The 13,840-nt window shown below is 40.2% G+C and overlaps 1 protein-coding gene across 8 annotated transcripts in view; it reads right to left on the reverse strand.

The window, feature by feature from the left end:
- MTERF1 (mitochondrial transcription termination factor 1) overlaps positions 1-13,840 on the reverse strand; it is a 334,773-nt gene that overhangs the window by 187,953 nt on the left and 132,980 nt on the right. For 4 of the 8 annotated variants that reach the window (XM_061413389.1, XM_061413390.1, XM_061413386.1 and 1 more), the window contains one exon: positions 714-827. The exons of the other annotated variants lie outside the window; for them this stretch is intronic. The gene's annotated coding sequence lies outside the window, so the exon portion shown is untranslated. The remainder of the gene's footprint in view (positions 1-713; positions 828-13,840) is intronic. 8 annotated transcript variants of the gene reach the window in all.

Raw genomic sequence — 13,840 nt, forward strand, 5'->3', positions numbered from 1 at the left:
ACTACAAAGGCACAAAGCCTAAAATATTTACTGTCTGGCTCTTTACAGAGAAAGTTTGCCGACCTCTTTCTGGAGTGATAAATGATAAATATATTGCCCTGACAAATTTCTCATGGTCCAATTATCAAAACTATAGTTTTTAATCATTAGAAAACAGTGAAGGATGCTGTGACCTACCCCAGTAATTAATTTCTGAAACCCTATTCTAAATAGACTTTGCGGTTTATTATTCACCCTAATGATAAGTTTCGATCCCTTAATTGTTTCAAGGGGCGTGTTTTCTCTTACACTAAAATGATGTCTGACTGATATAAACCAGAGCCTTTTCTTCAAACGCCCTAGTGAAGCAGAGCCGAAAACATCCCATGCACACGTACAGTCACTTGGCAAGAATATTTTGCTGCTAAGCTCGAAACCAAAACAATTAAAGCCAGGAAACACAGAGCACGTGGGCTTCTGCTCCTGATGCTTGTTTATTCCAAAATCCTCAAATCCACAGAAATTTTTCTGTGCAGCTTTTTCATTAAGCATTTCAAAAAGAAAACAGGCTACTAGGCTTCTTTTGAAAGCATATGGTTTGTTGGTGGTGGTGTTTATGACTACCCTTTGACAGTGGCTAAGTATTGGATTGATATTTCTCCTTAAAAGGAATGATCTGTCATAGGATTTGACTGTCTTGTCATACTTTTACATCCATATTTGTGATGTCTTACCGTCTGTAGATCCAATATGATTCTCAACCATGCTGCTCCCCAAACACATGCCACTAGAATTCCTCCAAATCCGGCATCATCACTGAACTTCAAAAGTCACTCCCTAAGCAAAGGCTTTGGAGAAAGACACAAAACAGACTCACCAATTATTATAATTCAGACATCTCCTAAGACTTTATAAATGGGCTGTAGTAAACTAAGTATGTTATCTCCTGAGTTACATAAAACTTTTATTCATATTCAAATGCTAAACTAAGCAGTGACTTCTTCATGGGAGGTACTGGCAAGAAAGAGGTCACTGAAGAGGGCCTGAGAGCGTGTGATTCAGTCCCAGGTCCACTCTGTACTCACACCATAAACAGATATTAGAGCAAATGTTCTACTCTTCTGTCAATTTTCATCCAAAAAAATGTTTTAAAGTTTTACAGAATTCTCTGGAAACATCTGTCTTCTGATCTTAAGCAGATAATTATTCATGACTCAATAGATCCCAAAGGCTCCTTTAAACAAGTTGGAGAAACTACGGAAGCTCCATCAACAGCTCTGAAAGCTGTTCTAAAAACATTGTTACAATCAAATGCACTATCTCTCCCAAACAAAATGAAAAATTCTGTCTCTGACTCACAGTCAACCACTTCAAGAGATGTTGTTTACTTTAGCCAAGAAATTTAGTTAATTTTCATAAGCAGTTTTCAAAAGAAAGAAGCCAGCAAGAAAGTCAACTTAGCCAACAAAAAATTTCACTGGTTCTACTGAATACTCATGTCTCTACAATGTCAAGGAAGAGAAATATCTAACATAAAACCAGATTTTTTTGTTAAAAATTGAGCCAAAGGGAATTTTAAAAAGTAGGGGAAGGCAGCACATATTTAATTAGCCTAGGCTTGTTGCCTGATTTTCATTAGGTCCCTGCCTGATTCTTATTTGGCCCATTCTAAGTACTTTTAGGCCACTGGGCACGAAGGCCAGTGCTTATTTTCATGGCTGTTTCAATTCATCAAGAAAATCCTTTGAAAGATGAAAGAAACTTCACATTTTTTCACCTGTTGTTCTTTCTTGTGTGCCTGTCACTTCACTAGCCAAACATGCTTCAAGCCAAACCAAATGCTTTCCAAACCTCTACAACATGCCTTTGAAGATCTGAAGTTAAGTATTTTCTTATGCTGACCAGTATAGCTTCCAAATAAGGAATAAAAAAATAACGTAGTTCTTAAGCTATTTTTTTAATACCAGAAATGTGAAAACACATTCCAGTATGTGCAAAAAAGCAAAATTCCTCTTCCCCAAGTTTAGAAGTCATGTGCCAAAAACACCTGATGTTCATTACCACACCCGTGATGCATTGCTTATGTATGACAAAGTTCCTGCAAAGACCAGATGCTGCTTTTATTATTACCACTTCACAAGTTTTCCCAGGCTCACTAGAAAAAGTATTTTATAAGACCAGTCCACTGAGTGGGCTCATCTTACCACACTGATGAAATCTGGTTTGCTATTTAGTTGATTATCAATAAACATCTCTCTTTATTTCCAACAGCACAGCAATTAGGACCCTGATCTGTCACCACTAGCTTCAAGTTTTGGCTTTCATCAAAAGAAAAGGAATTTATTAAGAAAGAAAAACACAGTTCTACCTTCAAGCTAAAAATAGTTCTGTCTTTCTAAACAATATGCACTTTCACACAGCTCTAGCAAACCTTCTTCAAGCAGCTTACAAAGGAGATGCTAAGAGAAATACACAATAGACCCTAGTTTTAGGTTCTGGTTTAGCTGACAGAGATGCAAACAAGCAAATGCTGATATTGGAAAGCAGAAAATACAGCCTAGTTGATATAAGAGAAAATGAGGCTTCACTAATCTCTTGGAGGTAGTCAAAAATAGGTAAGACAAAATTACTGAACATAGAGAATATATCTAAAGTTACAGAAACCTTAAGTCTCTGTGTGTGTGTGAATTGCTCAGTCAGGTCCAATTTTTGAGACCCCATGGACTGTAGCCTACCAGGCTCCTCTGTCCATGGAACTCTTCAGGCAAAAATAATGGAGTTGGTAACCATTCCCTTCTCCAGGAGACCTTCTCGAGCCAGGGATCAAATCCAGGTCTCCTCTATTGCAGGCAGATTCTTTACCATCTGAGCCACCAGGGAAGCCCATGAGAGTCTATACCAAAGGCTTTATTTTAAACTTATAAAGTTTACTTTAAATATGTATTTGTAGAAAACCAACTAAAAATGAAAGAACAAAGTAGAGGTAATTCCCAGTGGATCTTATATAACATAGTCATAGATTATCTGCTTTTAATGGATACTTTAAAGCTATGACAAACCAAGACAGTGTATTAAAAACCAAAGACCTCCCTTTGCCAACAAAGGTCTGTATAGTCAAAGCTATGGTTTTCCCAGTAGCCATGTACGGATGTAAGAGCTGAACCATCAAGAAGCCTGAGCATCAAAGAAATGATGCTTTCAAATTGTGGAGTTGGAGAAGACTCTTGAGAGTCACTTGGACTGCAAGGAGATTAAACCAGTCAATCCTAAAGGAAATCAACCCTGAATATTCACTGGAAAGACTGATGCTGAAGCTCCAATACTTCGGCCACATGATGCAAACAGCTGACTCATTGGAAAAGATGCTGATGCTGGGAAAGAGTGAAGACAAAGGAGAAGAAGGCAGCAGAGGCTGAAATGGTTTGATAGCATTACCAACTCAATAGACATAAATCTGAGCAAACTCCAGGAGGTAGTGAAGGACAGGAAAGCCTGGCTTGCTGCAGCTCATAGGGTCACAAAGGGTAGGACATGACTTAGCGACTGAACAACATAGATTGTCTAAGATATGATAATAATGATAACAATCCTCCTCCTCATCATCACCACCATGAAATGGTTGCCCCGTCCCAGGCACTGTACTGAGCACTTCATATACATTAACGTTCGTATTCACAAGAGCATCACTATGTAGGTAATATTATCTCAGTTCAACAGAATAACCAAGGTTGGGAGATGTTAAACAACCTGGCCAAAGGCAAAGTGCTAGCAAGTGATGGCAAACTAAGAGCAATCAGTTAAAGAACTATTCAGCAATAACTTGATTTACCTGAAGTTTACATAGTGACAAAGTCATTTCATTATCTGTGTTTTCTTACATGTGTACTTGTTTCTGTAAGACATAGGAATTTATCTCCCCAGGAATTTATCATAGATCAGTTCTCCAATCCTGCTCACTCTTTTTTTTTTAAAGATTCTTTGATGTGGATCATCTTATTTAGTCTTTATTGAATCTGTTACAATATTGCTTCTGTCTTATGCTTTGGTTTTTTTGGCCCCAGGGCACGTAGGGTCTTAGCCCCTCAACCAGGGAGCAAACCCACACTCCTTGCATTGGAAGGCAAAGTCTTAACCACTGGACCACCAGAGAAGTCCCAATCCTGCTCACTCCTGACACTTATCAAATGTGAATAAAGATAATTCATTCAAAGAAAAATTTTGAGCACCCACTAGGAACCAGGCCAGTATACAACTATCCTAAATTTGACTGTAGAAAGAAGTGAAATAATTTGTCTCTATCAACCAGAAAGTTTCATTTGCAGCTAGGGTTTGCTCAGTTCTCATCAGTGGTAAAGAATCTACCTGCAATGCAGGAGATGCGGATGAGATTCCTGGGTCAGGAAAATGCCCCGGCAAAGGAAATGGCAACCCACTTCAGTATTCTTGCCTGGAGAATCCCAGGGACAGAGGAGCCTGGTGGGTTACAGTCTATGGGGTTGCAAAAGAGTCAGACACGACTTAGCAACTAAACAACAACAACAACGTAGGCTTATGGGAATGAAAGAGGTTGCATTAATCAGCTGACTCAGATTTTATGGCTTCCACCCTCAACTTATCGGGACACACCTATCAATCAAGCACTTTCCGAGTAACTCTGGTAAATCCCTGGGGAATCTCACCTGTGCTAAAGAACAAGCCTTGTCACACACCACACAGCTTTTTATTCCTCCTGCCCTTCTAGCACTCTCCATGGACATCATTGGAACTGGAAGAGAAGTCCTCTCCTCTGTCTTGATTGCATTACATTCTTTCAGAGGGGTCCCTAAATTATCTTGCTTGTACCTTCATGTCCAACAGTTTTACCACAAAACTCTTTTCATTTATAGCTTTCACCTCTGAAGGACTGAGACATGATCTAAAGGAAGGTTAGAGACAAATCTGAGTCACAGACACCACACCATTCTCAGAATGGCCCCTCTTCTCTGATAACTAAGGCTTGTTACTGGATCCAGCTATCAACCCTGATTTCTTCATCTCTTATAATAACTACCTCCCAGGATGATCTTCAATCTGCTGACAGACCCTGCCCACCAGTAACTTAACAAGCCCAGAACATGGCTGAACCTCAACAGAAGCCATTGGGTAGGCTTATGGCCACGTTCTAACATCCACCCCTCTCTCCATGCAAACACATGGCTTACTAGGAAATAAGGATATTGGGGTAGGAATGGAGAGTGCTTAAATCCCTGTTTTCTGATCCAACTTGTTGGGAGATTGGCGAGGGGCGACGAGGGGAGGGCACAGGCTGGATGGAGTGTACTACAAGATACACTCTGGTAGACCACCAGGAGATGATGATCAGGGTCACTGCAAGAAAAGCTGCTATAGAACTACAAGAATAAATTACGTTCTGGCAGAATGGCTCTAAAATGGAGATTTAGGGGATGAGCAGGAATCAGCCACAAAAAGCCCAAAGCACTAAAGATTTGTTTTTATGGTACCTAACAGAGTAAGTCATAACTTCAGAGAACCTAAGTCCAGCTTCCTCAAATCTAAAAACCAGTGTTCAGCAACAGACAAGTGATGCCTTCTCAATATCCCTTGACACACTTCTATAGCTTTGACTGCCTGTATTATTGATGGACAGTTCTTTTCACAAGGCAATGGGCTCCTACTTCAAGGGCCCATGTCTCTTTGCCCTTAGACTTCCTCTGCCTGCAGGAGCATGATCCACCGACTCCCAGGGTAAGTCAGAGTGGTGGCTAGCTCATTCCTCCAGAACCAGCCCTGCACTCATGAGCAGCAGAAGATGGTGAATAAATGCCTCAGCTTCCCTTACTGTGACTATGGTCTCCCATAGCATCCCTGACAGGATGGGGCCCCAGGCTCCCACAGGGTGACCACACCTGAAAGCCCTCTGCACTTTCCTCCTGTCTCTCTCTTACATACCTACACCTCTCAGGGCCTCCTGGGACCACTTCAAACATAAACCATCTGCATCCAAATCCTTGTCTTAGAATCTGATTTAGAGAAAACTCAAACTAAGACATCTTCTTTTAGGTAAGAATTTCCTCAAATACAAACTAACCCATTACATTTATGCACAGGAAAGCAGAGTTTTGAAGGGGGAAAAAACACTAATTTCAGAGGGCTGAGGACCCTACCTTCACCCAGCTTCATCACTGGGGAAGTGATCTGAGATCAAGATAAAGTAGATGGAAATGCTTCTAGGCAGGGGTACCCTTCACAGAACCAGGAAGGGTAAAGGGTGAGAAGAAGGAAACTCTTTGCTTCTCAATTTCATCTTCTCTGTCAGGGAGGCATGATCTAGAATCTTCCAACTGAGGCAGGAAGAAGATGGAAATGGAAAATCCATCCATGAGAGGTTACTTGTCACTCTGGACAGGTAGCATATAGGGCCTGTGTTAGTTGGCTCAGACTGCCATAACAAAATACCACAGGCTGAGCCACTAAAGCAACAGAGATTTATTTTTTCACAGTTCTGAAGGCTGAGATTTCCAGATCAAGGGCCCATCAGGTTGGGTTTCTGTAGCCTGTCTCCTTGGCTTGTAGATGGCCCTCCTCTTGACACATTCTCACGTCTTTCTTCCACGTGTGTGGTTTCGCTTTGTGCATCCCAATTTCCTCTTAAAAGGACAGCAGTAGGATGAGATTAGAGCCCACAACAACAGCCTCATTTTAACTTAATCACCTCTTTAAAGGCCCTGTCTCCACATATACCAAATACAGTCACACGCCAAGGTACTGAGTGGTTAGGGCTCCACCATATAAATGTGGGGAGACACAATTCAGCCCATGACCAGGCCCCAGAGCTGGGCTTACACTGCACAGAAAACCTTTCCAAATTTTCTAAATTGTGTATTAAACAATCCAGCTTTACCAGATGGCAGATACAACTGAATTCAATCTCTAAAGAATCAAACATGTACTAAGTAACTAGACAATAGCCTTTAGTTGTGGTAGGTGCCACAGAACCTATGAAACCTACATGAGACAATTCCTACAGTCAGGTAAAGAGACAGGTCATCTGTGAGGAATGATATTAATAATAAAAAATAAACAAAACTGTATAAAGACTAGGCAGAGAAGGAAATGGCAACCCACTCCAGTATTCTTGCCTGGAGAATGCCAGGGACAGACGAGCCTGGTGGGCTGCTGTCTATGGGGTTGCACAGAGTTGGACACAACTGAAGCGACTTAGCAGCAGCAGCATAAAGACTAGGGCTAAATTGCATGGTGCAGATCTTATGAAAAAGCTGAAGAACTCATGTAAAAACTCATGGAGGGAGTGAGTCTTTGGAGTACCAGAACAATTCAGAATAGTATTAGGCAAAAAGGATAAAAAAACCCTATACTTGGGAAGCATTAAGAAGACCAGTCTAAATAGCCCAGAATATTTATGTGGGCAGGTGAGAGTTAGGTTTTAGAGTCAGGGGTAGCTCGGATGGTAAAGAATCTGCCTGCAATGCAGGAGACCTGACTTCGAGCCCTGGCTCAGGAAGATCCCCTGGAGAAGGGAATGGCTACCCACTGCAGTACTCTTGCCTAGGAAATCCCATGGACAGAGGATTCTGGTGGGCTATAGTCCATGGGATTGCAAAGAATCGGTCACAACTGAGTGACTAACACTTCACTGAGTCTAGAGGGCCCAAAGTATCAGGTAAAGGAATGAGTGAAATAAAAAGAGACAGGTGAACTTGAGGATGGGTGAGTATAAAAACAAAGTCTATAAAATACAAAATTTCATGATGTCAAGTATTGTCTGGAAAATAAACCTTGGAACAATCTCATATCATTCCAAGAAAGCATCATTCAATGCTACTGCAAATAAAAGACTCACAAAAGTATGGGCATCTCTAAGAAAACCATTACAAACAAATCTGGGTGTTACTAAAACAAAACTCTTAATCTGAAGTTAAGCTATAGGACTTTTGAATCCACTGAGTATGTTAACCACACCTTTGAAAAACCATGATTATACAATATTGAATGTCTGTGGGACAATCATCACCAACCTCTGGGAATGTGGGGGAATGGAAATAAAAGGAAATGTGTTACAGAATGCAAAGATGAACAATTTGCAATCCCTGGCTTCAAAAGCTCAAAGTCTATGAATGAAAACAATGATAATAATAAATAACTTAAAATCATCAAAATGTATTGTGTTGTCACTGAGTGCCATCACCATGGAGAAAGGAAGCATTTCAGTAAATATTTGTTGAACAAACGAGTGAACTCTGTCAATGGAAGGTATCTGTGTGGTAAATTTTTAAAGATGAGTAGGCCTTCAACAGGAGAAGGAATGAGGGTCATTTCAGGCAGAGGGAATAACATATAACTAGAAAAGACAGAGTGTATGAACAATCTAGGAATCACCACTCGGCTCCACAATGAAACTACCTAGGAAATTTTTTTCTAAGTGTCACCCATGTCACACCCCCAGAAATTGGGACTGAATTGGTATGGGACAAGGCCTAAGTACTAGAGTTTTTTAACTTGCCCATACTCTAAAATGCAGAGAAGCTTAAGAACCACTACTGGGCCAGTCTTCAACCTTCCCTAACTCTGCCTTGTTGCTTTTTCCCCCAACAATACTTACTAAAGCTTTCAGTAAGTCACAAAAATAGAGCATGACAAGTTTCAAGAAATTCACTGGGGCTCTTTTTGTCCAGCATGTTGTCTATCCTCTCCTCAGTAGAAATCAAATGACTCTAAATAAATCCCACGATGATGACAGGTAGTCATAGAAATTGAACAAAAGAGATGATTGGGCATTCTCAGTCCAGTCCCATAACTGCCATGTGCCCAAGCTCTGTCAGAGAACCTTAGAGTGAGTGGAAAAAAGACACAGCTTCCACCTTCCTTCTCTCACTTACAGCCCATGTCCTCTGCTCCGGTAGTTCTGAGACTTGTAACAAAGTTTTATAAATTGTATGGAGTTTACAAAATGATTCCCCTGGGAACCATAATAGCAAAGTCAATGTGTCATACAATTTTAGAAAAGGAGGAACAAGGTCAAAGCTATGGTTTTTCCAGCAGTCATGTATGGATGTGAGAGTTGGACTATAAAGAAAGCTGAGCACTGAAGAATTGATGCTTTTGAACTGTGGTGTGGAGAAGACTCTTGAGAGTCCCTAGGACTGCAAGGAGATCCAACCAGTCCATCCTAAAGGATGTTCTGGGTGTTCACTGGAAGGACCAATGCTGAACCTGAAGCTCCAATACGTTGGCCACCTGTCCAAAGAACTGACTCATTGGAAAAGACCCTGATGCTGGAAAAGATTGAAGGTGGGAGGAGAAGGGGACGACAGAGGATGAGATGGTTGGATGGCATCACCGACTCAATGAACATGAGTTGGAGTAAGCTCCGGGAGTTGGGATAGACAGGGAAGCCCGGAGGGCTGCAGCCCATGGGGTCACAAAGAGTCAGACGCGGCACTACCTACATGGAGATAGGAATTCTGCTCCCAACACCATTTCACTTTTGTGCCTTTTGTTGCTGTTTACTTGTTAAGCTGTGTTCAACCCTTTGTGACCCCATAGACTGTACCCTGCCAGGCTCCTTGGTCCATGGGATTCTCCAGGCAAGAATACTAGAGTGGGTTGCCATGCCCTCCTCCAGGGGATCTTCCCGACCCAGGGACTGAACCCGAGTCTCCTGCATTGGCAGGCGGACTCTTTACCAGTGAGCCCCAGGGAGGAACGGCTTAAAGAGGAAGGATGGTTTATGCCTGGTGGGACCTATTTTGGCAGAACACACAAAATCGATTTCTTCCTAAGGGCGACTTAGACAAGTTCCTTTCTGTTTATGACATTTAGCTTTCATTCCTTTTTTAGGACACAGTATTTTCGTGTGTGTCACTATGACATCCCGACAAAGGACAAAGGGGAAGGAGTATTATTCCATGTGACATTCAAAAACCTAACCTTTATCAACTGTTTCTGAAGGTCATTCTCCCACAACTTGGAGTTAGCTGTGCAAGGCCAAAAGCCCTGGCACGCTGAATGAGAATGCAGCGACATCAGGGGCTGAGACTGCCTTTCGGCAGGTTCACTGCGGTTTCTTCCTTTCGCTCATTCGTTCCATTACTGAGTATCTACCCTGTAGTGTGCATTATGCCAGGACACAGTAGAGCAACTTTTCTGGATCTGTCGGAAGATAAAATCTCTTTGGGGAACTTCTCTGGTGGCACAGTGGATTCCCAGGAAGATTCCACATGCTGCGGAGCAACTAAGCCCGTGTGCCGTAACTACTGGGCCTAAACTGCACACCTGGAGCTCGTGCTCTGCAACAAGCAAAGCCACCACAATGAGAAACCCATGCGTCAGAACTAAGAGCAGCCCCTGCTTGCCACAACTAGAGAAAACCCAAGCGTAGCAGCAAAGGCCCGGCACAACCAAAAATATTAATCAAATTAACAAAGATCAAACACAAAGAACAAATATTAAAAGCAGCAAGGGAAAAACAACAAATAACACAAAAGGGAATTCCCATAAGGATAACAGCTGATCTTTCAATAGAAACTCTTCAAGCCAGGAGGGAATGGCAAGACATACTTAAAGTGATGAAAGAAAATAACCTACAGCCCAGATTATTGTACCCAGCAAGGATCTCATTCAAGTATGAAGGAGAAATCAAAAGCTTTTCAGACAAGCAAAAGCTGAGAGAATTCTGCACCACCAAACCAGCTCTCCAACAAATACTAAAAGATATTCTCCAGACAGGAAACACAAAAATGATAAACTCGAACCCAAAACAATAAAGTAAATGGCAACGGGATCATACTTATCAGTAATTACCTTAAACGTAAATGGGTTGAATGCCCCAACCAAAAGACAAAGACTGGCTGAATGGATACAAAAACAAGACCCCTACATATGTTGTCTACAAGAGACCCACCTCAAAACAGGGGACACATACAGACTGAAAGTGAAGGGCTGGAAAAAGATTTTCCATGCAAATAGGGACCAAAAGAAAGCAGGAGTAGGAATACTCATATCAGATAAAATAGACTTTAAAACAAAGGCTGTGAAAAGAGACAAAGAAGGTCACTACAAAATGATCAAAGGATCAACCCAAGAAGAAGATATAACAATTATAAATATATATGCACCCAACACAGGAGCACCGTAGTATGTAAGACAAATGCTAACAAGTATGAAAGGAGAAATTAACAATAACACAATAATAGTGGGAGACTTTAATACCCCACTTACACCTATGGATAGATCAACTAAACAGAAAATTAACAAGGAAACACAAACTTTAAACGATACAATAGACCAGTTAGACCTAATTGATATTTATAGGACATTTCATCCCAAAACAATGAACTTCACCTTTTTCTCAAGCGCACATGGAACCTTCTCCAGAATAGATCACATCCTGGGCCATAAAGCTAGCCTTGGTAAATTAAAAAAAATAGAAATCATTCCAAGCATCTTTCCTGACCACAATGCAGTAAGATTAGATCTCAATTACAGGAGAAAAACTATGAAAAATTCCAACATATGGAGGATGAACAACACCCTGCTGAATAACCAACAAATCACAGAAGAAATCAAAAAAGAAATCAAAATTTGCATAGAAACGAATGAAATGAAAACACAACAACCCAAAACCTGTGGGACACTTTAAAAGCAGTCCTAAGGGGAAAGTTCATAGCAATACAGGCACACCTCAAGAAACAAGAACAAAGTCAAATAAATAACCTAACTCTACACCTAAAGCAACTAGAAAAGGAAGAAATGAAGAACCCCAGGGTTAGTACAAGGAAAGAAATCTTAAAAATTAGAGCAGAAATAAATGCAAAAGAAACAAAAGAGACCATAGCAAAAATCAACAAAGCCAAAAGCTGGTTCTTTGAAAGGATAAATAAAATTGACAAACCATTAGCCAGACTCATCAAGAAACAAAGGGAGAAAAATCAAATAAACAAAATTAGAAACGAAAATGGAGAGATCACAACAGACAACACAGAAATACAAAGGATCATAAGAGACTATTATCAACAATTATATGCCAATAAAATGGACAACGTGGAAGAAATGGACAAATTCTTAGAAAAGTACAACTTTTCAAAACTGGACCAGGAAGAAATAGAAAATCTTAACAGACCCATCACAAGCACGGAAATTGAAACTGTAATCAAAAATCTTCCAGCAAACAAAAGCCGTGGTCCAGACGGCTTCACAGCTGAATTCTACCAAAAATTCAGAGAAGAGCTAACACCTATCCTGCTCAAACTCTTCCAGAAAATTGCAGAGGAAGGTAAACTTCCAAACTCATTCTATGAGGCCACCATCACCCTAATACCAAAACCTGACAAAGATCCCACAGAAAAAGAAAACTACAGGCCAATATCATTGATGAACATAGATGCAAAAATCCTTAACAAAATTCTAGCAATCAGAATCCAACAACACATTAAAAAGATCGTACACCATGACCAAGTGGGCTTTATCCCAGGGATGCAAGGATTCTTCAATATCCGCAAATCAATCAATGTAATACACCACATTAACAAATTGAAAAATAAAAACCATATGATTATCTCAATAGATGCAGAGAAAGCCTTTGACAAAATTCAACATCCATTTATGATAAGAACTCTCCAGAAAGCAGGAATAGAAGGAACATACCTCAACATAATAAAAGCTATATATGACAAACCCACAGCAAACATTATCCTCAATGGTGGAAAATTGAAAGCATTTCCTCTAAAGTCAGGAACAAGACAAGGGTGCCCACTTTCACCATTACCATTCAACATAGTTTTGGAAGTTTTGGCCACAGCAATCAGAGCAGAAAAAGAAATAAAAGGAATCCAAATTGGAAAAGAAGAAGTAAAACTCTCACTATTTGCAGATGACATGATCCTCTACATAGAAAACCCTAAAGACTCCACCAGAAAATTACTAGAAATAATCAATGACTATAGTAAAGTTGCAGGATATAAAATCAACACACAGAAATCCCTTGCATTCCTATACACTAATAATGAGAAAACAGAAAGGGAAATTAAGGAAACAATTCCATTCACCATTGCAACAGAAAGAATAAAATACTTAGGAATATATCTACCTAAAGAAACTAAAGACCTATATATAGAAAACTATAAAACACTGGTGAAAGAAATCAAAGAGGACACTAATAGATGGAGAAATATACCATGTTCATGGATTGGAAGAATCAATGTAGTGAAAATGAGTATACTACCGAAAGCAATTTATAGATTCAATGCAATCCCTATCAAGCTACCAACGGTATTCTTCACAGAGCTAGAACAAATAATTTCACAATTTGTATGGAAATACAAAAAACCTCAAATAGCCAAAGCGATCTTGAGAAAGAAGAATGGAACTAGAGGAATCAACCTGCCTGACTTCAGTCTCTATTACAAAGCCACAGTTATCAAGACAGTATGGTACTGGCACAAAGACAGAAATATTGATCAGTGGAACAAAATAGAAAGCCCAGAGATAAATCCACGCACATATGGACACCTTATCTTTGACAAAGGAGGCAAGAATATATAATGGATTAAAGACAATCTCTTTAACAAGTGGTGCTGGGAAAACTGGTCAACCACTTGTAAAAGAATGAAACTAGAACACTTTCTAACACCATACACAAAAATAAACTCAAAATGGATTAAAGATCTCAACGTAAGACCAGAAACTATAAAACTCCTAGAGGAGAACATAGGCAAAACACTCTCCGACATACATCACAGCAGGATCCTCTATGACCCACCTCCCAGAATATTGGAAATAAAAGCAAAAATAAACAAATGGGACCTAATTAAACTTAAAAGCTTCTGCACATCAAAGGAAACTA

Source organism: Bos javanicus, chromosome 4 (genome assembly GCF_032452875.1).
Source record: "Bos javanicus breed banteng chromosome 4, ARS-OSU_banteng_1.0, whole genome shotgun sequence".
NCBI classification, from domain to species: domain Eukaryota; kingdom Metazoa; phylum Chordata; class Mammalia; order Artiodactyla; family Bovidae; genus Bos; species Bos javanicus.